At 39.9% G+C, this 22,014-nt stretch overlaps 1 non-coding gene across 1 annotated transcript; it reads right to left on the reverse strand.

Annotated features, from left to right (window-relative positions):
* Positions 1-14,073: 14,073 nt before the first annotated feature.
* Positions 14,074-14,271, reverse strand: LOC129246635 (U2 spliceosomal RNA). The gene has a single exon (XR_008582503.1). It is a non-coding gene; the product is annotated as a U2 spliceosomal RNA (small nuclear RNA).
* Between the last annotated feature and the right edge of the window lie 7,743 nt (positions 14,272-22,014).

A 22,014-nucleotide genomic window follows, 5' to 3' on the forward strand; every position in this document is an offset into this window, starting at 1 on the left:
TTAATAGGGATGTCTTTTGAATGGTTCAGTGAGCGTCCATTATAGATTTACTGTCGTTGCAGAATTTGCCGCCTTTGTTGAAAGCATGAAATACCGCTTCAATCTATGCAGCTTTTTTTGCTGTAAATACCGAGTAGTAAGATGATTAAGCACCAACTGAGATGGTGACACCAAGCTGATTTGTGACTCCAAACGAGCTACTGCTGTCTGTTTTAGGTTTGACTGTATAAATAAACTCCCATTCGTTTTTTCAAAGAGCACCCATTTCATTGAAATTTTGGACGTATTCATTGGAGTAGGTGGACTCTTTGGGAAATCTTAGCAAATCTGCGATAAAAAGAGTTTTTTGGATTCAAACCTGGCGAGAAAACTAGAATTGGTATCAAAATCGCTCCTAATATGACATTATGTTGTGGTGGACGGATTGCGGCTGTTTTTATATGGAGATCATTTCTTCCTCTTCTTGATTGACGCGATAACCGCTTACGCGATTTTCATCAAATATAACAAAGTCAGTCGTTTCTCTCTCGCCCTAACCGGCGCCAGTTGAACACACCATGTGAAGCCAAGTCCTTCCCCATCTCATCTTTCCAACGCAGAGAAGGCCTTCCTCTTCCTTTGCTATCATCAGCTGGTACCGCATCGAATACTTTCAGAGCCGGAGCTTTTGTTTCCATTCGGACGACATGACCCAGCCAACGTAGCCGCTGGATCTTTATTCGCTGTGCTATGTCTATGTTGTCATAAAGCTCATACAGCTCATCGTTCCAACGCCTACGGTACTCGCCATCACCAACGTTCAAAGGTCCAAAACTCTTCCGCAGAAACTTTCTCTCAAACACTCTAAGTGACGCCTCATCGAATGTTGCCATTTATTATATGAAAATTATAGCTATCCTCGTTACCAGTTTTATCTGTTGTTGTCAAGAAAAATATCATTGATTTCTTTCCTAATGTTTGGGTTTCCATTAGGATTTTTTTCACTTTGCCAGTGACTGCTGCCAACACTGGAGGATACCTATGGATGACCGAAACACTCGAGCAATGTTGCTCAATGCACTTAAGTCTAAGCGTTAGGATTTAATGAATAGAGTGGAACAGGTTAGGCGGCGATGCTGGACAAACTTTCCGGAACTTTGTATGAACCTTAGCATTTGATTCGATAGGCGAAAGATAATGTAGCTCCTCCCTTATAATAGCGGTCACCCGTCGGCAGGCAATGGCAAAACACCGAGTGTATTTCTGCCATGGAAGAGCTCCACATAAAAAATATTTGTCATTCGGAGTCGGTCCAAAGATGGTGTAAGCTTGCCCATTTTCAATACATCCAATTCAAAAATGCATCATCTAAGTCTAGCGAAAGCCGGATAGCAGCAAACTGTACTGTATTCATCCTCAAATCAAGAGTTACACAGTAAATCGACGATGATGCATTAGTCCTATTGAAAGCGCGTAATTCACTACTGCTCTGTCTGAGAAGAAAATTTGCTACCACCCTGTTAGGTTTTTTCAGGAAACACCGGATGCTGCTACTGTACCAAGGGTTCTCATGAGACTTACTACTTATAATCTTGATGCTACTGACTATTCTTCGTCCCGATTGTGCACTCCAAGCAACCGCAGTTCACCAGTTCATCGGCCACCTGAATTCATCATTCCTTGAACACCATAATGTCCCAGCACCCACAGAAGTTCAAGCTCATTCCGCCTTACGACAGAGTTTGGTCTCAATTTTTATTCCCGCGATATGATTTGAATGAAGTAAAGGGAACTGTTCCGATTTTTATGCCTAGGCGTAGGAGGGAAACTCCAAAAATTATTTTCCTCTCTTAACTCACTAAAATGGTTCAATGTGTAATTTGAATTCTGTTATGAGCAAAAATTTCATTCGCAGAATTTGAAAATACGCTTTTCTTCTTCTTATATGTTTTAATTGGATTCTTCGCACTTTTGACAACTTAACTTATCGTCTTTTTGGCCCCTTTCATTTCAATTAAACCTAAAACGGAGCATGACTTCACTTTCATAACGCGCACAAAACGCTATGCGAGAGGAAAAACCCAAAAATAATACAAATGCGAAAATGAATGAATGCTTAGCCGAAACGCAAAAACAATATAAGAAAAATGGTAACAGCAAAAAGTAGAAAAGAAAATGAAAAAAAAATATATATATGTAAGAACAACGCTAACTGTAACAGAAAAATTGTTCAACACTTTTGCGTGGCACAAGCTATAAATCTCAAGAACAACAAGAACATAACTCACAGCATCCAAAGTAACAAGGGTAACAACAGCGACAATGAAAATTGGAACGCGGACGCGAATGCGAATGCGGACAAGAACGATAACAAAACTGGCAAATGCAACATGCAACACCAAAAGAGATGAAAAAGATGTGAAACTGGAGCACTGACTGAGTGAGAAGGCAATGGAGTGAAAGAAAAGGGAGGCGCGTGAGGTAAGGGGGCAGTGGAGAACAAACAAGCAAAAACATAACTAAACTGTCAAGGGGCTCATTAATTGGACAATGGGCGGTAAGCAGAGCGGCGTGCTTGTAGAAAAAGTGAACAAAGCAGAATGTAATGGAATTTGAAGGGATCGAAGGAAGAGTTGTGCAAAATTTTTGCCCATCAATTGGCAAATCCTTTGGTATACATAAATAAATATGAGCGAAAATGTTAAGTTAGCCGAGGGAGGTGTGTAAGTGGAGGTGAGAAAATGTAAGGAAATATAATGCCATGTTCACACAGTACGTAATTCGCTCACTAAGAAATTCGCTAAGTAATACGGGAATTAGACTTTTTCCACCGCGTTTTCGCAACTCACCTTTTATGCTTGTTCTCTTATTTTTTTATTACTATTAAATCTAGGTAAATAGCGGAGATGGAGAAAAAGTAATTTAGAACTGCATTTCGATTTAGATTTATTGAAGGTTTACACGGCAATCTGATGGTCTTTTGCGTCCTCTACTCATCACAGTACATCATCGCAACCGAGTTCCTTCATTAAAGTTAAGTAAAAACTGGGTTAAACGGAGCGTATGTGCCTTTTTTTTTGGCCATAAATAGCCGAGATGTCTCATTATGCTCTTCTCAAGAAAAAGTTGTATTCAAGCCTTCAGGGATTGGTCACAGGAACGACAAGAGTCAGTGGACTATATCCTGTGATAATTCTGAGTTTATTCTTGGGGAGAGCTATGCGCTTTTTAAACCTCTTGTACCCCCTGGTAAGGATTTCACCTAGCATAGCCCCATAGTTTGGTGTCAGCTATCCTCCTTTAGCCTTAGCTCTTGATGGTGTGGTGTTCTATACTAAGGAAAAAATAGTGTCTTATTAAAGGTCTGGCGGATAGCATCGAAGATCAAGAAAACAACACCTCAACAACATGTAATTTTTAAAGAAAGCAACACATGGGTCCAACGCCACTAGAAAAGGCTAGTGCACTTGCCAAACACTTCAAAAAGACATTAACAAATCAAAAGAACACTCAAAATTATAACCTGCCTGCTACATTTGACGCAGACAACACACCAATCAAGAGAGTAATTCCGGACGAAATTCGACGCAAAATCAAGGCCATAATAAAAAAAAAATTCCTGGATATCAAAAAATCAATGGACAAATATTAAAAGAGCTATATGACTATGGAATAATAGACTTAAGAAACATCTTAAACTCATGCATTAGACTAAAATATTTCCCCCTTTCATAGAAAGTTTCAGAAATAATAGCATTGCCGAACGTAAAAGCTAAATACCTGGGCATGATCATTGACGCAAAACTGACCTGGAAGGACCATATAATCCAAAAAAGGAACGAAGAGAAAACAGATTTAGACAACTGTATTGGCTACTCAACAAGGACTCAAAACTATACAACAAACTACTAATGTATATATATCTGGAGATACGGCATAGAACTATGGGAGACAGCATGCAAATCAAATATACAAATAATTCAATGACTTCAATCAAAAATCTTAAGGACTAACGTAAATGAACTCTGGTATATAACAAATGAAGACGTACACCGTGACCTAAAAATTGATCCCATAAAAGACGTAATCCAGAAATATAGCACGAAACACACACAAAAATTACTAATCCATTCGAACAAAGAGGTACAAAATATACCGCACATGGAGCTGATGCAGAAATTAAGACTAAAGCGAATCACACCAAAAGCATTAGCAGATACCAAAACTACTTTGACAAACTAAAATTAACTGTGGGCAAAAAGTAAGGTGAATTTATTTGTCAAACTTCGCAGGATTAAAATTTCGCTGTAGTTATTTTTCTCATGAGTTGGCAGCACTGTTAATAACATCTGGGCCAACTTTCATGTGAATGTCATTATCAGTAATATATTTACGCTTGTGTTTACCAAACGACCAAGAGTGCATTTTTCGATTTTTACAATGTCTGATTTGATTGAGCAGAGAAGTGCCATCAAATTTTGTTTGCCGAATGAAATTTCGGCTGCGGAAACGTTTAGCATGTTGCAGAAGGCATTTGGTGATTCGACCATGTCGCAGAAAAATGTTTATAAGTGGTACAAATACTTCAAAGAGGGTCGAGAACGTGTTGATGACTTGGAGCGCTCCGGACGACCATCGACGTCAACAGATGACCAACACGTCAATAAAGTGAAGGAGTTAGTGCTCAAACATCGTCGGTTGACTGTTAAAGACCTCACTGATATGATCGGAATATCAGAAGGATCTGTGAAAACCATTTTGAAAGACCATTTGGGCCTACGAAAAGTCAAATCTCGTTTGGTACCGAAAACTCTCAATTTCTTGGAAAAAAGTCGTCGCGTTGATGTGTGTGAAACAATGCTTTCAGACTATCAGAACAAGCTCAAATACATCAATACGGGAGATGAGACTTGGATTTATGATTATGACCCTGAAACAATCGACCAATCAAGCGAATATCGTGCTAAAGGCGAGGCCAGACCGAAAAGAGCACGTCAAAGTCGTTCAAAAATAAAGGTCATGATGACAGTTTTTTTCGATTTTCGTGGTGTGGTGCACTATGCATTCCTTCCACCTGGCCAAACTGTTAATAAGCAATATTATTTGAGCGTTATGCGTCGTTTACGTGAAGCAATTCGTCTAAAAAGACTAGAATTATGGGCCAACAACTCTTGGTTTTTGCATCACGATAATGCACCGTCTCACACTGCACTGGTTTTTCGTGACCATTTCGCCAAAAATTCCCCGGATATCGTTCCGCAACCACCATATTCGCCTGATTTGGCTCCGTGTGACTTCTGGCTATTCCCAAAATTCAAGAGACCACTCCGGGGAACGCGTTTCGAGTCGATTGAGGAGATAAAAGCTGAATCGAAGAAGATGCTGATGGCTATACCGGAAATGGACTATTTGGCATGTTTCGGGGATTGGAAACATCGTTGGCATAAGTGTATTTCATCGAGAGGGGATTATTTTGAAGGAGATGAAATTGATTTACAAGAATAAATAAAGATTTTTCATTTTACAACCAAATTCACCTTACTTTTTGCCCACAGTACTGTTGCTAATATATTATATTAAATGTAAAATTTGTTCATTGAAATACGTTGCTTAAATGCTGATTTCAAGTAACAATTATTCTCCCCCTCAAGCTATAAAAATTACTAAGTGGCCATGGACAGATGTAATAAAAAAAATTGGGATGTAAAAAAACAATTAAAAAATTAAAGGTGAGGTCATAGCCTCTCTTGGCAGTGCATCCATTGTGCCTACCCAACAGATTCAGCATCTCGATACACTCAGGAACTAGTGAGGACTTAATTTCACAGGATGACACAGCCTTGAGTGTCGCCTGACTGTCGCTCAGAATGGCTCATTGCGGAAGTTCCTGTCTTAGTTAATCTCTGCCCGTAGAACAGATGGCAACACCTCTGTTTGGAAGATGTTTGGAAAACTAGCCATCGACACAGCATGCTTGGTTTTGGACCATTTATTCCAGCGCCTATGCCTTCTGCTGTACTTGAACCATCTGAGCACCAGTGCAGGGTACACACCTGGAGTTTACTTTCAAATACAGGTGCACTCCTTGTCATCCAGTTCAATTCCGAACTTCCTTTTGAATTTGATGTCTTTAGTGATATCATCTCTGGTGAGGAGTTACAGAGCCAAGGATTTGTAAAAGTGAAAAAATTTAAATTTTGCACTGCTTAAGTACACAGAATCTCCGCCGTGAATTTGGTTTCTTCCATCATTTCAAGGGGCCTTATCACTTCCTCGGCATAATAATTTGTTTTTAAAAATTTGTTTCCTTGCCTCCATTATGGCTATTTATCCACGCTTGCTCACTTTGTTTCTTTGTTTTGGTTTACTTTTTCGATTTGATTTGATGACTTCAGCTCAGCTCGTTAAGGTTATTGATATTGAATTGCTTGCAAATGAGGTAATGCGCTATCAAAATTTGTTATGGCGCGTTAAATAATTCGAGGGATAATTGAGAAAAGAATTACGAGTGACGGAGCGAATTACGAATATGGGAGCGAATTGCGAACACCTGAGCGAATTACGTACCGTGGGAACCCAGCATAAGGATAAGAGGATGAAGTGAGGCGAATTTTTGGTATTATTTGCTATTTTTGAAACTCTTTTATTTATAACCGTTGTTTTACTCCACTTCAATTTATTCGCCATCCCATGCCTTGTCATTTTTCCATTCTCTTCTTAATGACCCAAAACATTGGCATGCAAACAATTTTTGTTATTTTTGTTTCATTGTTTCTTTTTTTTTTGTTTTCTGTTATTGTCGTTTTTTCATTTTCTATACGAGTACCCAATAATAGCTATTTTGGTCATAGAACTTTTGTAGCAATTTCGTTTCCGCTAGCATTTCCGTTGTGCGTCGCTACTCAATGAGTTTGTCGATCGCAAATCTATGTGGAGGCAAGCGAGGCGGTTGGAGTAATGGACGACGCCAACGAGTTAGTTGTGGCAGCCACTTAAGTGCAGTTACCACAAATTTTGCAGTTTAATTTGCAGTTTTTTGTTGCCAGATTGTTGTTAGCTGATTACCAAAGCACACTGAAGCGATTTCTGCCTTTTTGCTTAGCTAAATAATTGGCCGGGTGGCAAGCACCTTTAGCGGTGGTTTAGTCGCCACAAGCAACATTCTGCAATGCTCACAGTTAGTTAGGCTGGGCTTGCCATAATAGTGCCCAGGAACCATTGGGGTTAGATGCATCGATTGGCAGTAAAAGTTTATGTTGTTGTTGTTGTTGTTTCTGTTTTACTCTGCACTAGCGCGTGTTGTTGTAATGCCAACTATAACTGCTTTAAACAAATGTAAAATACAGAAGCTAGCAGCTGCCGTCACCGGGCTTGCAACAATCGGCCACTTGTAGATGTTTGATTCGAACTTTGCACAGCTGGGTTTGTTGCCGATTCGTATGCTTTTTGCGCTTTTTTCCACAAATACTTGTGTGCATATGCGCAGAGACTTTTTCACTCGCATTGTAAATTTGTTTGTGTATGCATTTATTTCGGGCCATGTCCTGCTGGTAGCTGGAATGTTGCACATTTCTTTCAGCGACGACCAGTAGCCAAAGTAACAGAGCTTGGCAATCCCTGGGGCAACAAAGTGAAACGGTTGTAGGAAGCGAAAAATAAATGACAGCCAATGGCAAACATTTAGAAACAATTCAATTTAATTTCAATTTTCCTCTAACAGATTAGGACAACCTGGCGGTAGGGAATGCAAAAAAGAAGAAGAAAATGAAAAATAGAGAGAAAAAAAAGAGAAAATGAGAGGAAAATGAGATAGAAAATAGCAAGAAAGTGAAAAAGTGAAAACCCCAAGCAAGCAATCGAATGCACGAAAACTAAAAGAACAGAAAACTGAAAAATGTAAAATCGTATGACAAGCCAAGGTATTTTAATATTTCGAATATTGTAAAACAAACTCATACGTGGGGCTAGAAGTTTATAACCCCTTTTTCAGTAGCACAAATACATCCATTTCCATTTGCACGGATTTTGTTTTGCTAATTCAGAGAGCGAATACTTTTCACGTTTCATATTTTGCTCATCATTGAAATGGACCCAATAATACAATAAAATAAGAAAACCAAGCATTTTTAGCAGTACTTTTTTCCATTTTATGCCACCTCAAAGCTTACGGTTCTAATTTTATATGAAACAACAAAATTAAATGAAATGATTGAAGTGCCAGTATGGCACTCCTCAAGTAACACTGACGCGCCGTTTTGATATCATTCTGAGACCTCCAACAGGCAGATATCTGCAGCCAGCCTGAGCTGTTTATATAATGGAGAAGATTGATGGGATTTAGGTTGGCGCACTGCCCCAAGCTGTCGAAGAAAGGAGCACCCAGTGACCTTAGTCGTCTAGCTGCCAAATCCGGACATTTACAGAGAAAGTGCTCAACAGTCTGCTTCTCTGAAAGGTCCCCACAGCTTCTGCAATGGGGCCAAGGGGTTTTCGAAATAGCACATGAAGAAATGGAGCTTCAGCTTTTGTGCGCTTTCCTGAGAAATAATTTGTGCAGTTCCCCTTTAACAACTATCAGGGGGATGCCGAAGCCCTGGTAAGAGGTCTCTGAGCCCAATTTAGTCCTCTTTCTGGCGAGCTCATCAGCAATTTCATTTCCATCTATGTTCCTATGTCCTGGAAACCAGATCAGAGAAATGCTGCCTGCACACCTAAGATATTTGATCGCCCCCTTACAGAAGCTTACTAGTTGCGTTCTGCAGCATGGCGTCTTCAGAGCCTCGATCGCGGATTGACTACCGCAGAAAATGTTAATATCTCCCTCGCTCACGCGTTCCCTAAGCATTTTGCGTGCCTGCGAGATCGCAAAGACTTCTGCTTGAAAAACACTAGCAGTTTAAAGGAGATAGATAAATTGGCTAATTAAAGAAAACCATTGCTCCGACTCCCGATTCCATCTTGGAACCGTCAGTGAAGACAGAGGTGAAAGTTTCGGTGCAGATTTTCCCCTCGATCCAATCCTGCCTATTTGGAAAGATTGCTCTAGCACGACCCTCAAACTTTAGTTTACGGAAAGAGATGTGTTCGACGTTGGGAGAAATGCGGTGTTAACTGCCCGAAAATTCGACCATGTCCCTTGAGAGATAGCCTCTAGGGGCCAATCCCCTTTAACTTGATTGCACTTTGAGCTGCGATGGAAATGACGGAAAAGTCGATGGGAAGTAAGTGCAAAACGACATTCAGGATGGCACAGGGGCAAATTTTATATACTTCGGTGATGGAAATGCATGCAGTCCTTCACACCCTCCCTAGTTTAATGATATTATAGCCCTTCCGAAGAGCTTCCCAACAAACCTGGCATCCATACGTTAAAATTGGTAAACCATTCCGTTGTACATTTTCGATATGTCTCTTTTGTTTGTTTCCTTGCATCGATGTATTCATATTATATAGTAAAAATGTAATGAAACTATTAGAATAATGAAGAATTTGTGGAGTCCACTTTGTGGATTCCAATCCAGTGCTTGAGAACAGATTTCATTTCCGTCTCTGTGAAGCGTATGTCCAATCCACCTCCACTTTCACAGTTCTACCATGTTGGCTACCTCTCGATTATATCTTCGTTACTTATGGTGTTGGGCCACAATATCCTGCGTAAACATCTGTTCACACAGCTTTGAATTTTGGTTTTGATCCAATTATTTGTGAGCCCAGTTTCCGATCCATACAAGAGTACTGATAGTACATTTGTTTGAAGATCCTTAATTTTGTAAGTACGCTGAGGATGCTCGTAGACCAGATAGCTTGGAGTTGTGCATACGTGCCGTTCGCTTTATTTATTCTGGCGATATTGTCTAGTATAGCACTGTCTTCAGCGGCAATGATACTACTCAAGTAGGTAAAGGTGTCAACGTTCTCAATTTGTTTACCATTTAAGAGAAACAGGCGGCTGCTCGTGGGCCGATTTTCATGACTTTTCATTTTTAGTCCTGCATTCCACGAGGTTGAGAACAGATCGTCTATTTTGTTGTGCTTATCGGTTTGTTTGATGAACAGAAGGCCTATTTAGTATATCGTCAATGACAATTAAAAGTAACAAAGGAGACAATAGGCAGCATTGCCGTACGCCAGCTGTGGTGGGAATGGTTTCCGATAGATTATTATTATGCAAAATACTGCATTTAAAGTTGTTGTAGTGCACGCGTACGAGAGATATTAGTTTCGCCGGGATCCTTTCTCATAAACAGAAAATCCACGACGTGAAATCTATTTTTTCTAAGAGAGATATAGCGCGAATGTTTTTGGTTTAAAAAGTATTAAATAAAAATATTCCTTAAAATTGTTTACTGGGTTCTTAGGTACCTGCAAGAGGTCTTCAAGTGCTCAGCCGCTTACTTACACATACTTACACATTTAATACATATGTGGAAAAGAAACAAAAAAAAACTATGCACTAACGTCTTACTTTAATTCCACAAAGCAGCGTTGGAAAAAACTTTTAAGCATATTTTCCTACCTTTCTAATAAGAGCAACAACATCCCACAAGTATTCCTCTCGTTCTCAAACGGCCTTCCACGCAACGAATTTGAGCAGTCACTTGCCTCGTACACTCGCATGACGTAGTAGAAAGTAGTCTAGTACAAATAGCACATACTCGTTCATACAAATATGGGATATACACATAAATACAAGTATTTACTGCTAAGTGGCACCGAAAGTCAATTTTCCGCTAAATTTGGTACGACTTGTTATAATTCGCAAGCAATCAGTTATTTCATTATTTCTCAATTTCTGTGGGCAAAAGTAGAAATGTACGTTCATACATACGAACAGGCAACTCCATTACACAAGAGAATGAAATCAAAAGCGAGATGGGTAAGATGAATATAGCAACAATTCCGCTTAATTTTTTAAATTAAACAAATGAAAATGACTCCTTAAAAAAGACGTTACTTTTTTCACTTTAAAATGCGAGAACTTTTATTTAATTTTTTTCTAATAAAATAACGTTTCAGGGGCCAAAAAATGGCCTGTGAATGTTTTACCAACAGCAAAATGCAATATTTTGCAGACTGACGTAGAAAAATGGACGCAAAGGTACCGTGACTTTAGTGTAAATGACAAGACAGCAGGCAAGACTGGTTCTGCCTGGTGGTCTATCCTCGTATATGGCGCGACAGTCTCGCGTGATGGATTCAAGTACGTTACATATGTAAGAAGCGTTAACTCCGCGCACCTCTTGTAAGCTCTTAGAGTCTGCTCTGCCTTCAGAATAGTCTCAGGAGATGCGGCGCTCATTATAGCTGGCCTATGCCCTTCTTCTTTTTAGCTTCACAATCCGTGATGGACCATAGCTTCATCAGCAATTTTTCTCCATTTTATTCTATCCATGGCCACATCTCTCCAGTTGTGTACGTTCATTTGCTTAAGATCTGATATATATTTTTTTATTTTTTTATCCGAGGCTGTTGTTGATGTGTCGAGACAAGTTTTTTTTATACTGACATAAGGTTGTCAGCCTAAAGGCCAGTCCCTTTTCGGGGGTGCTCACCTTACGTCTTTCGTTCCTAGGGCATCGATCAAGGTTTGTTCTTTCTTGTAAAAAGATAGCTACTTGATCTCCGCACTAGGTTAACAGTGTCACCGTCACGTTAACAGTGTCACGAGAAGGCGATGTAAGGGGATTGAAAACAAGAGGTGAAAGGCTTCATTTCTTTCGATCTGCCATCTCGTTGCACATTCTTTCCCTTTGAGGCACCAGTGGGCCTATGCCCAGCCGCCCATAATAGCGCAGGAGATGTATGAAGGGAGAACAATGAAACACAATCAAACTTAAAGCGATAAGTTGACGCATAGAAAAGCTGTAAACCAGCGTTGCATAGACCAGTGGCACACACAATGGGGCAGTGCAAGCAATGGCAGTTGAAGTTTGACTCCAAAGAAAACAGGGAGAAACAGACTACTACCTCACCCAAATTTTAAGTGGTCATGGATGTTTTAACGCTTTGGGCACGTCGAGACTCTATAGTGCGAGCAGTGCATACCGGCAGTTGATGAGGATGCGAAAAATGTACTTTTCGTATGTCTCCCTTTCAGAAGTCTAATGGGTAAACTGGAAGATAGCCTTGGCTGTAGCGTCATGCCCAAGAACCTAGTGCCACTGACATTAATGAGCCAGGATGGAAAGAATACCATACAACAAATGGTTGTCCAAAAAATGCAGCAATTCGGCTATAAAGAGAAGGCAAAGCAGATGCGTGAATGCAAGTAAGTGTCATACATAAGCCAGCATACCTACTCAGAGATAAAAATGCGGGTAAATTGACCTTACCACTCTTAGAAACTAACTTTTCTATGGCATGGATAGAGGCATGATCCGTAGGGCGTACAGATCCGACAGGGATGGCACTCTCCTGAAATGATTTTATAGTGGGTGGAAACAGGTAGATGCAACTTCTGGACAACAACAGGACAGTAATTGACGTTAAGTGTAATGCTCAAACCGCCTCACGATGAAATACTTAATGGTAATACCGGGGGGTATTTTCATGGTAGGAGATTTAGTTCAGATTAAAGTCCCACACTGAGGTGGTGAGACTTTCACTGCTTCCTCCTCTTAAAAAAAAGAGGTTGTCTGTAAAGTCGGTTTACTGACGATAGTTTAAGGTGGCAATGTCATAAGAAAATACTGATGTAATGGTTGCAATTTTCAAAACAAAATTTTAATTTTATTTGTTTGATAGATATTTTGGAATCGCAATGGAATAGGTCAAGTTACATTTACACAACCTTAAAAATGACGAAATATTTATCAAATTCATGAAAGATATTTTCAATTCACGTTAATAAGTCAACAACACTAAGAGACAGCATCATCGAGCCAGATGTCGAACGTTGCCGAACGCGGGGGCCGATTGTGCTCTTTGTCGTTCGTTCCGCGCTCTCGCTTGCAGCTCAAGCAAGGTAACGACGCATGAGCAAGATAACGACGAATGAGCATGATAACGACACATTTTTTCGTGCGTGCAGCCGGCTAAATCGAATTAGGTATAAGACGTTATCACGTCAAAAAAACAAAAGTGTAAATGAGGTATGTAAAGGTATGTATGTGACATAACTAGGAAAAGGGTGTCAGAATAATATGAGTAGCGATAAAATTAACCCAAAAACACACTTATGAAGTTTTCCCAAGATTTTCGCAAAATCATGACGTGATAGGCACTTTTGAAGCCCATAATTGTGTTCAGCGCACGAAAATACACAGAAAATCAGACTCATGTAAAAAAAAAACCCATGTTGACTCGCGTAATGAAGGAATTATTGGCAAGCCATGAGACTGTGGAAATGGATTAGGAGCCTTATTATTTCGTTACTTCATTGCTTTATTCACTTAAATTACAGTTCTTTCCAAACAGGTGTAAATATGTCTTTAGAAGTTGATCTTTTTCCTGTGTATTTAGAATTATTTCCTGATATTCTTGCTGGTGAAAGTGGTGAGGAAAGCGGGCATTCTCTTCACTAAATGCAGTAAATGGAACTCCGAAATCTTCTTCTTGTTTATTAGTACGATAACCGCTTAAGGGGTCGCAGTGGTCTAGAGCTTGAAAATTTAGGGTATTTTCAGGAATTTTTTTACAATAAAAAATGAAAAACGATATTTAATTTTTTAAGCTTTTTGTTTAACTTCTTTTACATACAAAAATGAAAAAAAAAAAAAATACCAGTCTAACGGTTAGACGCGATAGAAGTGAAACCTTCCGTAAAACAAACTGAGAGAGAATAAGACGAAAGCAGCATTAGGAGCGGGATAATTATAGGTTCATTATAATATTGCTATAAAGTTCATATTTTATTTTCTTCATTTTATTATTATTCATCCTCAATGTTTTCAATTTCAACAAATGATACGAGTGGCTTATGATAGATAAAATATGATACAAATGCTTTGGTTTCGATGTTGTCAAAAAAAAATACCCAAACGGACCGAAGAAACAGACTTACAAATTTCTTCCATTTTCGTCTACTTGTATTCATATAAAAATTTATGGCTCTTCCCACCAAAGCTAAATGTATTAGTATATTTCTTCTTGTATTTATTCAAGGCCGAAATCCCGGCGATACTGCAATACCGGGTCAACCCGTGGCAGAGGTGAAGCAAGCCCCTAAAACACTTCGCCCATTTCCAAAAATCAGTTTAACATTTCTTATCCTCCGATGGAGGATCTATCAGATGTTAAGCTGATAAGAACAGATACCACACTTCGATCTTAGCCATAAGGCCGAGAAGCGATAACCATACACAACCAACAAACTACCTAGTCAATACATTTTCTAATAAACCTTTTGAGAATTACACGCTCACAAAAATTATTTATATCAACATATAATATAACGCTTCGTAACTAAATAACTTTCAGGCCAGCGCCGACAGCATGACGCGGTAGCCGAGCGACTAGCAATGTGAGCTTCCGATCCAAAATCCTTGGTTCGAATCACAAGAAAAAATAAAAGTTATTTAGTTCGTCGCTACGTTTATATCAACATATAATATAACGCTTCGTAGCCAGCCAAGAGGGTCGCTTTTTCGTTTCACTTTTTCTCAAATCACTCCCAACGATTCTAAAGAAGTTTTCACTTCAAAAATTGTTTTAATTTTAATAATTTTAAAAATGGCGCTGGGGGTCAACTCTCCGGAAAAATTGGATCTGGACGGTGTTGTCAATTTTGGCCCTTCTATTTATATGAAACACATAAGCCAAAAAAAATATTAATCAGTATGACTGTAGCTATGACCCGTACTATAGGCCGGGCCATGTAAAATTTGCTTTTTAAATCGCCTATAAAAAAAACCTAATCAATATATTTTCAAACTTTTGTTTTATTTTGAAGATTGGACATTATCTTTTATGAATGAAAAATAATGTCGTTCAAATGACTACCACGACTTCACAGGCTTTACAGTAGGCCATTCGATTAACCCGATTTTTAAGCACTTTTCGATTGTTTGGGCTCCAATTTCATGAATGGCAACTTCGATTTCGTGTTTTAAAACATCAATCGTCTCTGGATGGTTCGCATAGCATTTGTCGTTAACGGCTCCACACAAAAAATAGTCCAACGGGCTTAAATCAAAGCTCCGAGGCGGCCAATTGATATCGGAGTTTCGGCTGATTATTCGGTTTTCAAAAACGGTAGCCAAAAGTTCGAGTGTAACTTTGGCGGTGTGACAAGTTGCACCGTCCTGTTGCACCATCCTGTTGACAACAAAAACTCGTTGAGCATGTCACGGTAACGCTCGCCATTTACTGTAACCGCGGAAGAAAAACAAGACTCACCACTTTGGAAATAGGTTTTCAAAATTTCCCAATTTTGTTCAAGCGTATAGCGTCCCATTTCGGAAATGTCAAACCTTTAAGTAAATTATGAACACATTTGACATGTCATTTGTGTTACCATTCTCAAAAAACATAGGTGGTTCAAAAAGCAAACGCTATACGGCCCACCCGTTAGAATAAAAAAACTAAATTTAACAAAATGGCCCGGTTTTCAATTTGACACTCTAAAAATTGGTTGCTTTCAGTTTTTTAATAAAAAAAAAACGCAATAATTTAATTAATGATATGATTCTTGAACGGGTGATAGCCACTGATGTTGTGAAGAACATATTAAAATTTCAGACAATTCGGTCGAATAGTTTGTTTTTTTTTTTGTTTTTGACAACGCCAGACCGAAAAAAGTCGTTTCGAGATAAATGAGTTTAAAGTTTGAGGTACAGGAGCGCGCAGACCGCTCTCTACCTAGTTAATGGGCTGTAGAAGCTATAATATTGGGAATTTCCGCATGAAAATTTCACAGTATATTCTTAAGATACTCTACTTTGGAAATGTCGAAAAAACAAATAATCAATTTTTTGAAATTTCTAAACCACCGGGTCGCCTTAAGCGATTTTGGCCGAGTTTAACAAAGTGCGTCAATCATTTCATTCGAGCTAACCGGTGGAGCTACGATGTCACATACATTAAAATTGTTGGACCTATTAGGCTCCACGAGATCAGGACCGCAGTAAGTAAAATTATTGGCATCAATCGAAAGAAGACAATGTACAAAAACAGCGTAAAACAGTGGCTTGGAAATACTTCTAACTTTTGTATTCTGTCCTATAAGAATAACTAGTTCAAATATCGTAAATTTGAGAACTCATTACAAAGTTAATTGTTGCGAAAGGTCGCTTTGATTAATAAAAACGTTACTTGTTACTTACAGCTTTGTTCATTAGTTAGTTAGTTAATCAATCTGAGGAAAAGATTTTAACGGCGCGTGACACTGCCGTCTTTGTAGATTTGCGTTTTTTAGTATGTGTGTTGTGCCGGGGAGAATCTGCTGATTGGTATGGCGCCCAGTAGATACCCATTGGCAACCTTTTCTAGAATTTTTAGGATGAAGGCCGTAAGACTGATATGTCTGACGCCTTTGGGATTAATGTTGAGGACCTGTCTGCCTTAGGTATGAAGGAGACTTTCGTCTCCCTCCAATTTAGTGGAATGCAGCCCCTATTCAAGCAGGGTTTAACAATGGCAATAATGAATGGAGAGATTACAATTCGTGGTTGCTGCAACTCTGTGTGATAAGCAGCATCTGGTCCCGGTGATTTATATGGACCAAAAGTGCTAATAGCCCATTCAATTTTCTCATTTGAAACCATTTGATTTCCTAGTTTTGATTGCTACCCGTTTTTAGGAGAGTCATTATGGCCTGCCGGATTGTTGTCTGAGAAGTGTGCGTCTAGGAGGAGGCTTTTTCTTACTTGACGTGATCAATGTATTCTCTGGACCCTTGAGATAGCCTAGGCTAAATGGTGCATTTGTAAGAATTCCTCTTAATATGGCCACTTCTGTAGTTTCTTCAATTATCTCACAATAGTTTTGCCTGGATTTGTGTTCATCAGTTCTAACTGCTCTTTTCAAGATCTTTCAGTCAGCTTTGTAAGCTAACCAGTCTTCGAACCTTCTTGCGTCCTTGGCCAAACTGAATAGAGTCCTATTGGATTTACGTCACAAGGTTAATTCCATCGAAGGGGTTTTTTCTTAAAAATAAAAGAGGTGAATGTTTAAAAATAGTAAATATTTTAGGAAAAATTAAATTTTTATTCACCATAAATCTACTGTATTACTTCTCAGTCGATTTCAAAAATGTTCTTGTATTTTTATGAAAAGGCTATTTAATCCATTAATAACTAGGTGGACGCCATGGATGCATGGGTTTGTATGTGATTACCATTCGGAATCCGTAGATTCGAGTCCCGGTGAAACACCAAAGAAGGAAAGAAAAAGTTGTTTCTAATAGCGGTCGCCCCTCGGCAAGCAATGACCAACCTAGGAGAGTACTACTGGCATAAAAAAGCCCCTCATAAAAAATATCTGCCATGTTTTTTTGTTTTTTTTGTTTTTTGGTGTGTGAGGTAGGGTTCAAAATGCCTTCGCACTTACAGCGAACGTCGTCTACTGCGTCGTGTGGTGTGGCCACTAAAACGATCCCTCTTCTCCTTCTGGGGAGATACCCTTCCTGGGACTGCTTTCTATATAATTTCGGGAGGGCCCATAACGGCATCCATAAAGGACCAATTCTTTTCACCCACGTCAGGGTCCAGCGTATTTGTAACCAGCTTCTCGCCTTCTTGCGCCTCTTTCTGTGCGGCTCGCTTTGTTGTACTGTGTTGAGGTCAATCTTTTTTTTCGTAGTACGTTCTCGATGTATTTCTTTACCGCGCTCCAGCTGTCCCCACATTCGAGCATTTTGCTGATTTTGTTGCTGGGAGCGGTGTCCCCAAACTATTTCCTCAGTGCATTTATTTCCGCGAGCCATCTGTTACAACTAAAAAACGTGTGTTCAGCGTCATCGCTCAGCGCTTCGCAATATATGAACTTGAAATCGGTTACCTTGCCCGTGCTGTATAGGTATCTCGGGAAGTATCTGTGGCCCGAAAGGAACTAAGGCAAGAAGTAGATCAGTTTCTTCTTGTAGTCCCACGCATCTATTCGTTTCCGTACAATGAGATCGACGGGTATCTGCCCGCTGATCACAAAGTTACTGCGGCCTAAGACTGCAGGTCCCTCCATTTGTAAAGCAACATCAAGATGCACGCCACAAATAGGAGGACGAGGGCAAACATTTTGTGTATTCTTTCTTTTTTGTTTAAAAAAAGCTCAGAAAAACGGAAAATCGAAATGCGTCTGTAATATTTGCATTCAGCGGACATTTTTTTTCATAAGACTGATGTCCCAGATGCGTGGCTATGAAAATTGTTGAAATCATTTCGCCAAAAATACTGACAAATGTAACTCCAAGGTATCCTTTCATAACAACCCAATTCTATCAAACTATCCGTGCATTGAGAGAAACATCCCTTAAATTGAATATTTCCAGCAAATATATTTAAGTAATTTACAAATGCACCAGCTCGCTAAACTTCAAAGGTTCAAAATTCCAATGTTTCTTTCATTCAATTACTTGAAGTTCGGTGTACCTGGGTAAAAGTTGCTATAAATCACAATCAAATACTGAAGTGAATTGATTTCCATTGACTGTTGGCGCTCGCTGTTACTGTCATATATACTACAGTATTTGTCTACTACCACACACTTTTCCCCCCACATTTCCTTTCACTGCCACACAAATTCACATACATCTAAGGCACTCATACAATCGGTTTGAGATTTTATCGTATTGTAAGTTTGGCTCTCGATACTTTTACTTTTTGCTTCTTTATTTGTTGCAATGTTTTGTTTCTCGTCAATCGCCCAATTCACATTTTACGCTGGTGCGCACACATTTATTGTTTTTCCTGTTTTCCACTGTTATTTGTCCCAATAGATTTTACTTACCTTCGCTTTGTCAATTTTCTTTGTTTTTCAATTGAATTTCTACGAATTCTTGCAACATTTTTTCCTCTTACGGTTTTATTTTACTTGTTGTTGATTTTGGCTTGTTACCTTTTATTAGTGTTGATTTGGCTGTCGCTGCATTACCTTTACCTTCAGTTTTTTATTTCAATTTTTATTGATGTGGCGTCTTACGAGCAATTTAACATGGGAAAGTGGAGATTTATTGGGAGTATATTTTACAAAGTGGGGGTGTGTATACATAAGGAGGATAAGGACAAAACTGGGAGATTGCTGAGCTCATCAATTGGCATTTTAGGTAAATTAAATATTAAACTTCCTTTAGCATACAAAACTATTAAACCGACTGGGTGAAAAATATGTACTACCCTCTTCAGGCTCAAGTTGCTGATACTGCGCAATAATTGGGTGGAAACGGGAACGGTTCTCTGGCATTTTCTGAAGTTATTCACTTCACTAAGAAGTGTGTGCGATTTCAGTAAATTAACGCAGAGATATGGCCTTAAACACAAATACCAAACTGTGTCTAAGTAATTGGGATGTCTCCTCCAAAACCAAAAACAAAAAAAGAGCAAAAAAAGTAGGGAGTAGTTGTTCAAAAATACTCAATAAAAATACGAAAACCTATGCGATTAATCATTTTGGAAAATATGCGACCGGTATTTCAAGTTCTCTGTTCCTTCTACCCACTTTATTGTAGATTAGATTTTGTTATTCACAAAAACTTTTCTTTTAAAACTAGAAATTCATAAACAAAATATGTACAATTTGTGTGTTTTTTTTTTTTTTTTTTTTTTTGTTTTTGTTTTTTGTTTTTTTTTTATTGTTCAAAATTACCTGAATTCATCTACATAATTTTCATCAAGACCAACGCAATCATTCCAGTGCCGCTCTAAAATTTCAATATCACTTTTTATTTGCCTCAAAACAGACCTCAGTTTCAGCGATAATCCCTTTATTCGAGCGAATTTTTTGTTTGTTTTTTGTCGGGACAACTAGCAAGTACAGCACTCAGTCAACATTAAATCCATTGTACTGCACTCGGATTCCCTTTTAATTTTCTTTAAATCTACCCGATCTCCAAAGAAATCTTGTAGATCTTGTAATGCCAAGGAGCCAAAGACCTCAAGCCTGATTTGAGCGAAGGCGGGGCAGACGCACAGGTAGGTAGGGGTCCAGCGTCTCATCCACTTCTTCACAAGCTGGACAGATTACACTATTTGAGATGTCTACCTTTTCCATGTGCCTCGCCCACAGAAAGTGACCCATCATCAGTCTACCCAGCTATCTGCAGTCCCTTCTGCTTAATGACAGAAGGATTTGCGGCAGTCGGTCAGACATGACATGTACCACCAGTTTAGTCCATCTGCAGCCTGCCAAGCTAACATGTGGGTTGAGGTAACCCATTTGCTAACCGTAACTTTGATGGCTGCAGAAGGGAGTGGTAGAACAGGCTCCGGGCCAAAGAGGTTGTCCTCAGAGCTCATCCTAGCTAAAGAGTCAGAGATCTCGTTACCTACGTGTCCCGGGACCCATGCTTCTTCTTCTTCTTAATTGGCGCGATAACCGCTTACGCGATTTTGGCCGAGCTTAATAAAGCGCGCCAGTCGTTTCTTTCTCGTGCTAACCGGCGCCAATTGGACACACCAAGTGAAGCCAAGTCCTTCTCCACCTGATCTTTCCAACGCAGAGGAGGCCTTCCTCTTCCTCTGCTACCACCAGCTGGTACCGCATCGAATACTTTCAAAGCCGGAGCGTTTGTATCCATTCGGACGACATGACCCAGCCAACGAAGCCGCTGGATCTTTATTCGCTGCGCTATGTCTATGTCGTCGTAAAGCTCATACAGCTCATCGTTCCATCGTCTGCGATATTCGCCGTTGCCAACGTGCAAAGGTCCAAAAATCTTACGCAGAATCTTTCTCTCGAACACTCCAAGCGTCACTTCATCGGATGTTGTCATCGTCCAAGCTTCTGCGCCATACGTCAGGACGGGCATGATGAGAGCCTTGTAGAGTGTTAGTTTTGTTCGTCGAGAGAGGACTTTACTGCTCAGTTGCCTACTTAGTCCAAAGTAGCACTTGTTGGCAAGAGAGAGTCTACGTTGGATTTCAAGGCTGACATTGTTATAGGTGTTAATGCTGGTTCCCAAATACACGAAGTCTTTTACAACCTCAAAATTATAACTGTCAACAGTGACGTGGGTGCCGATACGAGTACGCGAGTGCGCCGACTGTTTGTTTGAAGACAGGAGGTACTTCGTTTTGTCCTCGTTCACCACCAGACCCATTCGCTTTGCCTCTTTATCCAGTTTGGAGAAGGCAGAACTAACAGCGCGGTTGTTAAGGCCGATGATATCGATATCATCGGCATACGCCAACAATTGTACGCTCTTATAAAATATTGTGCCTGAGCGATTAAGTTCTGCGGCTCGTACGATGCTCTCCAACATCAGGTTAAAGAAGTCACACGACAGCGAGTCACCCTGTCTGAAACCTCGTTTGGTATCAAACGGCTCGGAGAGGTCCTTCCCAATTCTGACGGCGCTGCTGGTGTTGAGCAACGTCATCTTACATAGCCGTATTAGTTTTGCGGGGATACCAAATTCAGACATAGCGGCATACAGGTAACTCCTTTCTGTACTGTCGAATGCAGCTTTGAAGTCGACGAAAAGATGGTGTGTGTCGATTCTCCTTTCGTGGGTCTTTTCCAAGATTTGGCGTATTGTGAATATTTGGTCGATGGTAGACTTTCCAGGTCTGAAGCCACACTGATAAGGTCCAATCAGTTGGTTGACGGTGGGCTTCAGCCTTTCACACAATACGCTCGCTAGGACCTTATAGGCGATATTTAGAAGACTAATCCCGCGGTAATTGGCACAAATTGCAGGGTCGCCCTTCTTATGGATTGGGCAGAGCACACTTAAATTCCAATCGGCAGGCATGCTTTCATCCGACCATATTTTGCATAGGAGCTGATGCATGCACCTTACAAGCTCCTCGCCGCCATGTTTGAATAGCTCAGCCGGGAGTCCGTCGGCGCCCGCGGCATTGTTGTTCTTTAGGCGCGTTATCGCTATTCTCACCTCGTCATGGTCGGGTAACGGAACGACAATTCCGTCGTCAACGATTGGGG

The sequence above is a fragment of the Anastrepha obliqua genome, chromosome 4 (assembly GCF_027943255.1).
Source record: "Anastrepha obliqua isolate idAnaObli1 chromosome 4, idAnaObli1_1.0, whole genome shotgun sequence".
Lineage (NCBI taxonomy): Eukaryota > Metazoa > Arthropoda > Insecta > Diptera > Tephritidae > Anastrepha > Anastrepha obliqua.